Below are 15,362 nucleotides of genomic sequence, written 5' to 3' on the forward strand. Positions count from 1 at the left end.
TAAATAAAACACATCAAGAAGTGCAACCAAATTTGAATCGTTTCTACATAAATCATCATAAGATCTTTAAAAACAATAATATTAAATGCAATAGTATTGTTACTTGGCAAAAAGGCAGTTGCAAATAATCAGGCTCACAATTAAATGTCTTGAAGTGTAATCAGTTAAGCAAAATTGAAAAGAGGAAGGGAATCCTTAATAGCTTGTAGCAGAAGGAATTTCAGCAGGTGTGGCCTCTTATGTCTCCATATGCTTCCAAGAGCTGGTAAGTCAGGAAAGAGTGTGTTTGTAGGACCATTCACCACCCTCTGTGGTTCTATGCTTAGGGCCAAGGAGGTCCCAATGTAGGACTTTCTCAATATATAATAAAAATATAAGGAGGTCATTACTTGGCCCCCACTGGAATATATGTAGTGCCACATCACAAATTTGGGTTTATATAAACACAGGAAAGTGAGAGCTGGACCATAAAGAAGGCTGATCACCGTGAAGGGCACAAGAATGTGAAACAGAGGTTGAGGGCACGCCCTGGGACGTGCAGAGAGAGAGATAGGGAAAATGACGCAGGGTGAGATATGTGAGGGCGCGGCCGCAGTAAACAAGTTACATTAAAGAAAGCTACGCAAGCAGGGACATAGCGCATGTTCAGAGAGGGTGGTGTCAGGGACCAATGAAGAAGGGCTAACAGGGCACTGCACGAGCCAGATAAGAGAATGAGTTGAATTGTGTAGTATGGTTGGATAAGGAAAGGGATGACGATGTATGGGGTGATGAGGAGGGTATAAAAATTGCTTGCCAACATGCTGTAAGGGCAGTCAGCCTTTGGAAGCGATTCCGCTGGCCGCCTCTGCGCAGAACTGAATAAACTCTTTCTCCGTGAACCACACCCTGGTGTCCATTGACTCCTCTGTCTTCCCACCCTGGGGCAACGCTCAGAAGGGAAAAAGGCTACAACCGAATAATTTATGCTTTTGAATTATGGTGCTGGAGGAGACTCTTGAGAGTCCCATGAACTACAAGAAGATCAAACCTTTCCATTCTGAAGGAAATCAGCCCTGAGTGCTCACTGGAAGGACAGGTCCTGAAGTTGAGGCTCCAATACTTTGGCCACCTCATGAGAAGAGAAGACTCCCTGGAAAAGACCCTGATGTTGGGAAAGATTGAGGGCACAAGGAGAAGGGGACGACAGAGGATGAGATGGTTGGACAGTGTTTTCGAAGCTACTAACATGAGTTTGACCAAACTGTGGGAGGCAGTGCCTGGCGTGCTCTGGTCCATGGGGTCACGAAGAGTCAGACACGACTAAACGACTAAACAACAATAAACACAGGGCAGAATAGGGAGGCAAAATTTATGCTTTTGAATTATGGTGCTGGAGGAGACTCTTGAGAGTCCCATGAACTACAAGAAGATCAAACCTTTCCATTCTGAAGGAAATCAGCCCTGAGTGCTCACTGGAAGGACAGGTCCTGAAGTTGAGGCTCCAATACTTTGGCCACCTCATGAGAAGAGAAGACTCCCTGGAAAAGACCCTGATGTTGGGAAAGATTGAGGGCACAAGGAGAAGGGGACGACAGAGGATGAGATGGTTGGACAGTGTTTTCGAAGCTACTAACATGAGTTTGACCAAACTGTGGGAGGCAGTGCCTGGCGTGCTCTGGTCCATGGGGTCACGAAGAGTCAGACACGACTAAACGACTAAACAACAATAAACACAGGGCAGAATAGGGAGGCAAAAGTGAAAACAGTTTGCACAACAACAGTGGCCATGGCATTGGAGCGAGAAGGGAGAGACACTGAGAGGGGGAAGATGGTGGTTTAAAATTATGGCAAAGGTTTGAGGAAAGCAAGCATGGAGAGAACTAATGGCAGAGGCTTGAGAAAAATACTTTTGTTGTATGAAGGTACTGTGATGTATGATGGTACTATGGAATATTTGAGGGCTATACATCCTTTATCTCTCATGAGGCAGCTGAGGAATGGAAGAGAATGAAGAGTATAACAATGACCAACATCAGAAATTTGATGGATCTTACAACAATCTGAGACATTCTGACAACCAAGAAGAGACTGACACAGCTTTTCTGGTATCCACCATATATGTAACTTTTATTTTGTTCTTCATACACATAAACAAATCCATTAATTTCATTCACACCCATTCATAGTCACCACTCATGCTACTGGTTGGCTACAACACAGGCATGTCTGAAGACTTTGGAGAGGCTGGGAAACCACTGTGTGTGGTAATGCTATGTCAATTGATGGTGCCCAAGTATCCATTTAAAAGTTTCACCTGTTATTTTAAACTTGTTTACGATAAATTTATGAGGTGAGGTGAAGGAAAGTTTCTGTACATCACCCTAGAATGTTCAGTTCACCATGAGTTCATGAAAACATTGCATTCTGACTTGTTCTTAGTCTGACCTGTTCTTAGTGCTTGGTTGACCACATCTCCACATCTATGGATGAATGCCATATATTAATCACCGAGTAATTGTTTATGTTTTGCCATATCAATCACTGGTTATAATTTAATAAGGAAGCTTTCACGCCTGTCCAATTCTGTGTTCCCTTTCCCACCCTTTAATCTTTTGATGATTAATGTCTATATGTAACCTTTGCTTTGTACCTTTGCTTTGTACTTGTGTTAACCAATCAGCAACAAGCACATATGTGGCAATGCTGTAATATTCAATAAAAGAGACTCCCCGAGAGATGCTCGGGAGATGCCTCCCATATGACACCCACTACTCGTCTGTCGTTCATTTCAACCCAACAGTGAGGCGTGGAATAAATTAAATAAGCTGAAGAATATGTTAAATGAAGGAAATGATTTCAATAAATAAACATAACTTAGTCTTTTCACAGTAATTAACTATCCCAAGGTTATTAGAAAAAAAACTGGCTATTTGCCAGAACACCACAGTTTTATTTCCTGCCACTGTACACTGGACATAACATGCTCTGCCAGGAATATGTGCAGTGGACTTGGTCTATGTCAGCATAGTCTCTACCAATAACATATTATTTGGCCAAGAGTATTATGAACCAACAGCTTTCACGAGAGCCATTACAGCTGTGCTGTCATTTAATCAATTGTTAGATGACCAGCTTTACCATCTACTCTGCAAGTACCTATTCTTAACTATGGATACATGCAAAGGATTAAGGTTTGTTACATATACATAATACCAACTCTCTGGCGCTCCTCCTTTTCGTCTTGTTTGGGGCCATATTGCAATTGGAAAGTGTCTCACAACAGATCAAACATGTAGACTGAGGGACGTTTTCATCTCCAGTCCATGTGAAACCGAGACTCAGTGCCGAGGGCCTTCTGGCGGTTCCCTCATTGAGAGAAGTGAGGTTATAGGGAACCAGGCAGAGGGCCTTCTCGGTAGTGGTGCTCGCCCTGTGGAACGCCCTCCCATCAGATGTCAAGGAAATAAGCAGCGATCATATTTTTAAAAGACATCTGAAGGCATCCCTGTTTAGGGAAGTTTTTAATATTTAATGCTGTATTGTTTTTAACTCGATTGGGAGCCGCCCAGAATGGCTGAGGAAACTCAGCCAGATGGGCAGGGTATAAATAATAAATTATTATTATTATAGCTATCCACATTTTTTTGACAAACTTTATTTTTGGAGGTTTGCTTGGGTCTGCTACTGGTGTCGAATTAAATGAGTCTTCTCTAGCACTCTGTTCAAACTAGTTGGATCAGAACTAGGATTGTCCTCAGTATCACTTGATGCTCTTGCTATCCTTTTCAAAAGATATCTATATATTTTGCAAATAATAAATATATTTTTCCTATACTACACTAAACTGAAATGTTTAAATGTTTCTTTGATTGTCCTTGAATCTTCCTGCCACACTTGCCATCTTCTCCTTGCCACTGCCCTAAATGAAACATTCTCCATAAGACCAGCTCAGCCCTTCAGTTTTCTCTCCTTCACAAAGGGACCCTCAAGACTCGCTTCTTACCTGCCCAGATCTGTTACCCCTACTCTCCAGAGGCTATTTCTGATCAGCGTGAACCAGCAACAGCACTCTTACCTGGGAGAACAGGAAGCCTGTCACAGGAGTTATAGTTTAAGCAGGTCCCCCACCCCCACTCTCCACCCCATAGCATCTTGAAATAGGACAGGAACTGTTACCTGGTTCATACTGATGAGGTACGGAGGATTCTTGATGCAGCTATCCTTTTGTAGCCTAGCATAAGTGTATGAAATTTAGATAACCTCTTTCCAGTGCTGAATAGTTTGTTTAAAATGTTAGGGTTCATTATTGTTTCACAGGATGTGTACCACTTTAAAAGCTAGGGTGCATATCCTGATCTAGTTTTTACAGCTGTGTAGCAGGTGCTGATAACTCACTGTAATTAGCTGTGTCAGCAATTGTGAATGATATATAATGTCCAGTATGTACCTTACTCTGCCCTGGTGGATGGATGGGTGATGATTATAGACACTATGTAAGATAGAGTTTTGTTATTAAACCATGCAAAGATATTTTTGCGTCTCTTCAGTGTTTCCATCTGTGTGGTCTACTCTGCATGCACTCTGTGGCATGTTTCAATGCCCAGTATCCAGTAGAACAATGTTTACAGACAGTACCTACAGTACCAATATTACAGCATAGTAAAGGAATGCAGGTGTTGCAGGTAAGGTAAAGGTAAAGGTACCCCTGCCCATACGGGCCAGTCTTGACAGAGTCTGGGGTTGTGCGCCCATCTCACTTAAGAGGCCAGGGGCCAGCGCTGTCCGGAGACACTTCCGGGTCGCGTGGCCAGCGTGACATTGCTGCTCTGGCCAGAGCCAGAGCCAGAGCCGCACACGGAAACGCCGTTTACCTTCCCGCTGGTAAGCGGTCCCTATTTATCTACTTGCACCCGGAGGTGCTTTCGAACTGCTAGGTTGGCAGGCGCTGGGACCGAGCAGTGGGAGCGCACCCTGCCGCAGGGATTCGAACCGCCGACCTTTCGATCGGCAAGTCCTAGGCGCTGAGGCTTTAACCCACAGCGCCACCTGCGTCCCTTGTTGCAGGTATTCCCAGTCAATAAAGACAGACAAGGGTTCTTTCTGCGGAAGGTCAAATTTATTCACCTGTGCAGGGGCTACAGCAAGAATATTTCTCAAAGGCTGCATCCCAAGGCAGTTTCGGCAGCTCTTCTTATAGTGAGCAACAAACAGCTTTCGCAATATTACTCAAGCAGGCTGCAGTGAGCAGGACTATCCACCCCGCCCCCGACCATTCCTCCTAGAAGGCCAGGAAGGGGGAGAGATCGCTAGTTGTTGCAAATCACAAGCCAACGGTAAAGCTGCTACCACATCTTTTCCTGGACCACCCTCGAATGGGGTTCAAGGAGGAGAACCCCCCCCCTTCGATATCTACTGGGTTTGCCCAGCCTTGAGTCACTTTACTGTGACACAGACAGAAATTCAACAGGTAGGTGTCCAAATGGTAAGGCACCAGTTTAGCTTCCCCGAGCAAAGGCACAGAGTACAAAAGACAAAAAGTCCTTTTCCAAGTTTATTGAACAAGCCACTCAAAAAGTTGCACGTTTCTTAGGTTACAAACAAAAAATAAAAACATTGTGAAATATAACTAGCTAAAACCATACTCACACAGCAACAATAGTTCAAAACACAGCGAATAGTCAAGAACCCTTTCACTGGTCAAACGCTCCCAGGCGAAGTACCAGGGAAAGATTAATAATAATAATAATAATAATAATAATAATAATACTTTATTATTTATACCCCACCCATCTGGCTGGGCTTCCCCAGCCACTCTGGGAGGCCTCCAACAAAATATTAAAATACCCTGATACATCAAACATTAAAAGCTTATTCTGTCCTTTGGATCTGAATTTCCAAATCCTTTATCCTTTAAAACCCATGTGGAGAACAGGTTAGGGGCCAATCATTTCTTTAGGTTAATTACCAATTTACCAATGGCTGTATGATGAGAATATATCTCCTGATTGTCAGGAGACCAGCACAGCTGAACTTTGTTTAGACTCAGAGACCTTAAGATCAAAAGGCTCTTCCTCAGTTCCCAGGCCTCTCTTACACTTACCAGGCTCCTAAACTGTAAATTACCCGATAGCCTCCTGTGCCTTTTTACAACCCAATCCACACTCAGGCCCCCAGCTGTGCCAGGGCCTGCAAATCAGATAACATCTCAACCTGCCTAGAGTCAAGATGTAATTGACTCACACTTCTAGAGACAGGAAGTTTTACGTTTAAAGAGACGAAACACCCATTCCTCCGAAGGCCAGCCTCACTCCTGCGTGAACCAGCGTTTGGCATACCAAGATTTCCCAACTTCACTACACAGGCAGAAAAGCGGAACTTTACTCCAGCAGGCAAAGAAACAGAACTTTATTTAGCCTCCTTGCTTCATCTTGTCTGCCTCAAACAGCGAGCATGTGCAGATTTCTTGCCCAAACTGCAATCGTGCAAGTTTAAAAACAGACACCCTTTCGCTTATTTTCTTCTGACTGACTTTCTGGCATAGATTGGTTTACACATCACTTTCGGCTCATCTCCACAGTGGGGGCTGTTGGGGGAGATAGATTCCATTCGGACCCTCCCTCACAGGGAATCAGCAATGGGAAGCAATTGTATGTAATCATGTTGTGGCAGGAATTTGCCCAGGTGAGGGAATAAAAACTCAAAGACACAATAAAGAGAAATAAATAAATAAATTGTCCAGTAGTGTAGCCTGAACCTTGTCCTTGCCAGGGAATCGTTCGCCCGCGTCCCCAGTACCGAAGAGAGAGCAAAAAGCACCAGGAAAGATTCTTCTTTGGAGAAAAGAGTTTATTGTAATCTGTGCACAGAGACAACCAGCAGAATAGCTTCTGAAAAACTGGCTGCAAAGCAATATACTTCAGCAAACTTTCTTATACTTTCTGAACATTCTCCCCCCTCCCATACCTTCCCCAAACTTCCCCAATTAGCTGGCAAATGTTCAACTTATTCCCTTATATGGCACATCTATATTGCTTGCTAAACATTCCATCTCCCTCCTACATGTCTTTCTGCTGGCTAAGCACTCCCCCTCCCCTTTTGCTTGTATGTGTCTTTCTTATCTTTGCATTACTAAGGCAGGAAGCGCAAGGCAGGAAACGGCCTCCTTAGCAGGCCTGGTTAAATCTGCAAACAGCTGCAATTTCTTGCTAGCTGGCAAGGCAGGAAATGGACTCTTGACCTGCCAGACAGATTTAGCAAACAGTCTGACCACAAATTGCAGAAGCAGGATTAGCACAGAAATTTACTGCAGATAATATTTGAGAGCAACCCTTCTTAGGTACAAGGTACAGAGAATATTGAGAGAAACCCTTCCCATCTCCCTTCAGTAGCACCTTAGAGAACAACTAAGTTTGTTCTGGGTATAAGCTTTTGTGTGCATAACATGCACACTTCTGCATGTACATGAAAGCTTATACCCAGAACAAACTTAGTTGGTCTCTAAGGTGCTACCGGACAATTTTTATTTATTTACTTTGACTGCGTCAGACCAACATGGCTACCTACCTGAATCTACAACCAAGAGAGATATTTAAGTTGAGCTTCTGGTAGGGACTCAGTTTACTCAAAGAAGATATAGCAATAGCGACAGTTCCTCTGGAGAACTGCCCAAAAGGCACATTTAAACAAAGCTTTTATAGGGTTTTCAAATACTATGCAAGCATCAACTCATAGAATGCATACATAAAGGGAAGTCACAGGTGATGGAGTTAAAAACTGTCTTGCTCTACTCTGTTATATTCTTTCTTCCATTATCTCAGGATATTCTGGAGCCTCAGCACTTTCATTTCACTCTGGTTTGTCTTCTTGACAACTAAACCATCAAAAACAGTCTATAACGCAAAATTCCTATAGGTTCCTACTCCTGGGAAGACTCAAGGTAATGTAGCACCCTGCTTGTGGTGAACGCTTAGCTGGAATGAAATATTCAACGCAGCAATAGAGAAATTAAAATAATAATTTATTTGTCAGACAAATAAATGAGAGGCACAGTGGTATACGGTTACCAAGCTCTGGCCTGGCCTCCTGCCATTCTGGCCAGCACTTATATTTCCTTAATCCAGCCCCCTTGCTCCTCCTGTGGCTGCCTCTGTCCAATCAGCCTGGTTGAAATTCCTATTGGCTGTTTGCTAGAACCAATCACAAAAGATACACCCATTTCCTTTTGCCCTTTTATGGGAAACAAAAAGCTATATATTCTTCTATCTATAAATGACAAATAAGTAGTAATATATCTTACATGTGTCTCAACAAGGAACCTTAATTACCAGCTCACCTCTTGCCCTCCTTGCCCTATTGCCCTCCAAAACAGATGGTTTAATCTTAAATTTTTATCTTAAACAGATGTCAAGGATCTTGAGTTCACATCATCATTGAAAGATCTCCTTCTCTTGGAGGTCCTGACAACCATATGTGTGCTCTAATGATGTTTCCTGCTTGGCAGGGGGGGCTGGGCTGATGGCTGATGGCCCCTGTGATCTCTTCCAACTATATGAAATAAGAATCTAGCATAAGGATTTAACATTTCTTAGCTTCTAATTCCTTTGCATAATTACATTTAAGCCAATATATTTAATACATAACATAGATAGCTTTTTAGAAGAATAAACCTTTTCAAAGTAAAAAAGGAAGGAACAGTTTCCAGCCTCAAAATAAGATAGGAAGAAACCTATCTTCTCGAGAGTTCTGGAGGACTTCCGGCGAGGCTGCAACAGCAGAAAAGAGCTCCTGAAGCCAGCCAGAGTAAAAGGCTCTGTCTGGCCGACTCCCGGACTCCCAGGACTGCTGCCGCCAGCACTGCCAGCAGAGAGGAATTGGGGGTGCCCGGGGGTCCATCAAAGGAGCCAAAACACCCCCCCCAGGACTGAGATTGAGCCGGAAAGGCACCCGGAAAGGCACCCGACCACCCCCCCAACAGCTAAGAGGAGCTCCAAAACCAGGAGGACAGAGCAGCCAACGCAGAGAGGGAGAAAAAGAAGAGAAAAAGGGGAAAGAAGGAGAAAAGGAAAGAAAGAAAAAAGAGCCCCAACTTTACCGCTGCTGCCCCCCATCTCTGCCGACGGGAAAGAAGAGGAGAGGTAGGTGAGCACGGCTCCGAAAAAACAGGCTCCGAAAAAACACGTGGCTGAGCCGACGGGAGCCTACCCCTCCGGAAAACAGAGGAAAACCGCATGACAAAGGAGATCGCAGAAAGGAAGAAACTACCCTCTTCCCCCCCCCTTTTTAAAAATATATATCCTTTTTTAACCCCTTCCTCCCCCTCTCCCTTTTTTTGTTTTTTAAAAAAAGTCCCTTTTTTTATTCCCCCCCCCATATACCTACTTTGATCATTTTTCTTTTTAAAAGAGGGGCCACTGCTGCAGCAGCCACCCTTACTTTTTTCAAACAGAAAATAATAATAATAATTAGGGGGAAATAGGTTTCTTTTTTTATATATATTAAAAAAAAACACAATCCCCCCCTCTATTCTATTTCTATTTCTATTCTATTTGTTAGCTTGTTCTTGAGGGGGGGATCTTTCACCCCCATCCACGACCACCACTCTCTTTTTAAACAAAAATTTCCTCCATATCACTGCTATTGCTATTGATACTCCCCCCCGTTTATTTTTCTCTCCCTTTTTTCTCTCCTCTCTCTCTCCCTTCACCCCCTTTATTTTTTCCTTTTATCCCACCTTTCTCCATCCCCAATTTTGTTCTCTATCCCCTTTATCTTTTAAAATCAACACCCCCTTTTTAACCTGTTCGTCAGCTTGTTTTTGAGGGGGGAGCCCTTTCCCCCCACCCCCTCTTTTAAAATAAGACTTCCCCCCCATACCATTGCCACAGCTCACCCTCCCTCCCCCTCCCTTCTCTCCCCCTCTCTTCTCTTCCCCTCTCTTTTCTTCTCCCTCCTTTTCCCACCCTTCCCCCTCCTCCTGTCCTTTTCTCTTCCTCCTCCCTCTCTCCATCCCCCCCCTTCCCCTAAAGGAAACACATACACACATTCATATCACCATATCCTACTTTGCCCCCCTCATACTATAGCTAAAACTACTGCGGCAATCTAATACCGCCGATATTACTGTACTATCTCTCCTCTCTCTTTCAACTCTCTTTTTGTCTCTCTCTCTCTCTTCTCTTTTACTCCAATCTCCCCTCTCCCCCCCCGTCTCCCCCCTTCTTCTTTCTTTCTTCTTCTTCCTTTTTCTCCCTCCACCCTTTACATATAGCCTATTTGTCTGTCTCTGTTTCTGAGCGCACCCCCAACCCCAACCTCCACCTTAACCGGACCCCAATACCCTTTTTGGGTATATACAACCCCCTCCTAAACACATATTTTCCCTGGCCCCACCCCTCTAATCTCTTGCATCTCTACCTGCTAACCCCTCCCCCTTATATGAACTGTCTGTCCGTTAGTCTACCCATCTCTACTTACCTGCCCCCCCCCCCCCGCTTTGGCGGCAACGCTGAGGCAACCACAGAAACTCTAGACAAGTTCTTAAAACACAGGCTAGAAGTGACACAAATGACCACCTAATCCAAACGCTCTGTAAAAGCCACCGGCAACGCCTGATCAGCCCAGCAACCCAGGAATCACCACTGCCACAACTCCTAACCACCACACGCCCTACTCCAAGAGGATGCCAAGCCAACCTCAAACCAAAACCATTAGGGAGACTGAGATGACACCAACCAGGGAGATGGCAAACAATGCCAATACCGTAACTCCCCTTCAAGATGACGACCACCCAGTAACGAAACGAGACCTGAGGGAAATGGAAGCAAGATTAGAAGCACGATTAGAAGAAACACTGAAGGCCACAATGGCTCCCATGCAGGCACTAATCAACAATCTAACCTCCAAAGTGGAAGCTCTAGAGAACAAGAACCAAATGCAAGAAAGAATAATAGAGCAATACCGGGAGGAGAACGCACGTGTGAACAAGAAACTGGACGAACTGGTAAACCAAATGGAAGCAGAACACAGAGAGATGAAAATTAAGCAAGCCGACCTTGAAGATCGCAATAGACGCTGTAACATCCGCTTCCGCAACTTTCCTGAAAAAACAGAGGAGAAAAGCCCAGCAGACCTAATTATACGCTGGCTGAAAAACACAATCCCAGGCCTGAAACTTGAGGCAGATGACTTGGAGAGGGCTCACAGAGCCCTAAAACCCATGCCAAAACCCAGCGCCCCCCCAAGAGACATCATTGTATGCTTCACGCGCTACAAAAAGAAGGAAGAGGTATGGAACAACCTCAGAAACTCAACCAACCTTCGATATGGAGAAACCCCCATTCTGGCCCTACAGGACCTATCCCAGGATACCCTAAACCGGAGGAAAAGCCTGCGCCCATTCACCCAGCGTCTCCAACAAGCCGGGATCAAATACCGATGGGGCTTCCCCTTCCGCCTCATTGTAACAACTAATACAACACAACACACGGCCACCAACATATCTGAGGCCCTACAACTACTAAAGAACCTTGAACTCGACCTCCCACCGGAATGGCAACCGACAAACCCACCAAGTGACAGCCCCAACCACGAGGAAACAACAGCAAACAACTGGACGACGGTAGAGAAGAAGAAAAGGAAACAACAGAAGCGGCACAACAACGCAAACCAATACAGACAAGCATCATGCTCAGAACCACCCCGCCGGCCATACGACACAAGAAACCAGACCAAGATTAACCAAACCAATTCATCGCAGATGGACAACCCTACAACAACAACAACCGCAGCTGAATGAAGCCACAAACTGAAGGACTGATGATTCCCCCCCGTTCCCCCTCTCCCCCCCCAAAACATAGATTTACTTAACACCATCAACATCCCCCCAGCCCCACACCCCCACAGAAATCCCCACCCCAACACCAGCCCAGACGACCTCAACCACATTCCCCACCACCCACACCTTCAACATTCCCATACTCCATACTAAGGAAAAACAACTCCTCCAACCTCAATAACACAACCCACAATCAGGCTAAAATCTGATACCCAACCAACACTATGGTGGCACCAGAGCGTACCAGCACCCACACACCAACACACCAACAATGTTGCTCATAACATTGGCAACATTGCTCATGAACCTTATACTTGACAGCGACGTTACAAAGTCACTTCACACTGTCTCACTGATCTCCCCCTCTCGCAAACAACAGGGGGGACGGCCTGTCCTTGAACACGGCCTTCCACACCAGCTGAGACCTAGGACCAACCGGCTAAATGCCAGATGGCCCAAAATACCCCAAACAAACACCTATATGACTACATATAGGAAACTCTCTACAACTTACCCCCTACTCTTTAACCCAAATCTTACTCTAATCCCATTAGCCCCCCACCCACCACACCCTAGGTCAGCGCAACCCCACTGGTTCTTTAAACAACACGAAGAGAGAGACACAAGACAACCCGAACGGGTTGGCAGGGAATCGCCCCACATAATAGATAAGCAAGATGGCTAACCTAAAAGCAATTACATTAAACGTGAGGGGGCTGGGAAACCCCATCAAAAGAAAACGCATCACCTCATACATAAACACCATGAAACCACACATCACCTTCCTACAAGAAATACACAACCCACCCAAAGGCAGCAAACTCCTGAGCGACCCCCGCTTCAGTCAGCAGTGGGTCACACGAGGCTCAGGGAAAGCTCGCGGTGTAGCCATAATACTCAGTAGAGACCTGAACTTCACTGCCACAACAGTCCTCAGGGACAAAAAAGGCAGATTCATTTTCGCTAAAGGGACACTAGATGGTAAAATCAAACTGACAATTGGCTCCATATATGCCCCAAACGCATGGGACGCAGGTGGCGCTGTGGGTTAAAGCCTCAGCGCCTAGGGCTTGCCGATCGAAAGGTCGGCGGTTCGAATCCCTGCGGCGGGGTGCGCTCCCACTGCTCGGTCCCAGCGCCTGCCAACCTAGCAGTTCGAAAGCACCTCCGGGTGCAAGTAGATAAATAGGGACCGCTTACCAGCGGGAAGGTAAACGGCGTTTCCGTGTGCGGCTCTGGCTCTGCTCTGGCCAGAGCAGCGATGTCACGCTGGCCACGTGACCCGGAAGTGTCTCCGGACAGCGCTGGCCCCTGGCCTCTTAAGTGAGATGGGCGCACAACCCCAGAGTCTGTCAAGACTGGCCCGTACGGGCAGGGGTACCTTTACCTTTACCTTTATGCCCCAAACGCGAAACAATTAGAATTCTTCCAGAAGACACTAAACAAATTCCTCTCCTTCTCTGAAGGGGAAGCAATCCTAGGAGGGGACCTCAATCTAAATATGAAAGGTATATCCCTGAAAGATATCCACCCTACAACCCCATGGGCAACCTTCCTCCGAAGGAAACCCCCAACAACTAGGAACTCTTACAAGTTACTAAAAATGCTAAAAAGCAGGGGTCTCTACGACATTTGGAGTGAGCAAAACCCGGGAGACATCAGCCATACATTCCAATCGGGACGTCATGATACAGTGTCCAGACTGGACAGCATTCTACTCACACAGGGTCTGATCCCCTCAGTGGAATCAACAAACATCGGTAACATTAAAATCACAGATCACGCCCCAGTAGAAGTCATCGTTAAAATAGGAGAAGGAACACAAACCACCCCATCATGGTCCTTCAGTCCCATCCTAACTACAAACAAACAAATTAGAGAGAGTCTCACAAAAACCCTCCAAAACTACTTCAAGGAAAACGAAGTAGACAATATAACAACCCCCCTCCTATGGGACACAATGAAAGCGGTCACCAGAGGAGCTTGCATAAAAGAGAAAACATTCCTTAAAAAACAAACCTCCTCAAAAATTAGCAAAATAGAACAAGACATCACAGCCCTCTCAACACGCTACAAACAAACAGGATCTAAAAAACTCCTCAAACTTATAGAACAAAAAAGGAGAGAACTAGACTCCCTAGAAATTAACAAAACAATGATCAGCATTCTATATTCTAAACAACGTTTCTATGAATATGGAGGGAAAAACTCCAGATTACTAGCAAATAGATGTAGGAAAAAAGCACTCAAAACAAGAATACACTGCATCACCAAAAAAGACGGCAACATAACATCCTCCCCTGAAGAAATAACCTCAGAATTTGCAGAATTCTACTCCAACCTATACACCTCCCATAACCCACCAGAGAAGGAAATCAGAACATTTCTAGCAGGACTGACCATGCCTACCCTAACTGATGAGGAACAGGAATTCATGGACAGCCCTATCACCCCAGAGGAAATAGATGTGGTCCTCAAAAACCTGAAACCACACAAAGCCCCAGGCCCAGACGGCTTCACAGCAGAATTCTATAGGAAAGTCAAAGAACCCTTGATGCCCTACATGACCCGCCTATTCAACGACATCATAAAAGGGGGCCCCATCCCCAAAACCTGGACCCACTCCAAAATAGTCTCCATCCCAAAACCACTAAAAGACAGCCTCAAAGTAGAATCATACCGCCCAATCTCATTAATAAACCAAGACTACAAGATATTCACATCAATCTTGGCCAACCGCCTAAAAATCTTCCTACACAAGTTAATAGCCCCAGACCAGACTGGCTTTGTCCCTGGCCGCAATATAACAGACCCCATCAGGAAACTACTGAACCTGATCAAACACAGCAAGGCAACGAAACTCCCATTGACAATTATGTCCCTAGACATCCTCAAAGCCTTTGATTGCTTAGAGTGGAAATACATATTAGCAGTACTAACTAACATGAAATTTGGCCCCAACTTCCTACAAATCCTCAAACAAATATACTCCCAAGCCTCAGCAAAATGCAGAATTAACAATATGGATTCTAATACTATAGCTATCCAAAGAGGCACGAAACAAGGATGCCCACTGTCTCCCTTCTTATTTATCCTGGCTCTGGAACCCTTAGCAATCCGCATCCGAGCAGCCACAGACATCAAGGGAGTGGAAATAAAAGGCAGAACCTATAAATTAGGGCTCTTTGCAGATGACCTAATGGTGACAACACCAGACCCCATAAGCACAGCAACCTCCCTAATCAGAGAACTCAACAAATTTGCAATGGTGTCGGGCCTACAGGTAAATTTTACAAAGTCAGAAGCTATGTGCTTCAACACCCCTCCTCACACCCAAAAAGAGCTCACGAAGGTCACCAAAATAAAACTCTGCCACACCAAGTTCAGATACCTAGGGGTACAAATAACCAGAAACCTCAACAAATTGTACCTCCACAACTACAAGCCCCTGTGGCGGCAAATTAACAAAGACCTAAAGAGATGGAATAACACGAATTTCACTCTCTCAGACAAAATAGCCATGATCAAAATGATCACACTCCCAAAA

Source organism: Podarcis cretensis (assembly GCF_951804945.1).
Source record: "Podarcis cretensis genome assembly, chromosome: 10".
NCBI lineage: Eukaryota > Metazoa > Chordata > Lepidosauria > Squamata > Lacertidae > Podarcis > Podarcis cretensis.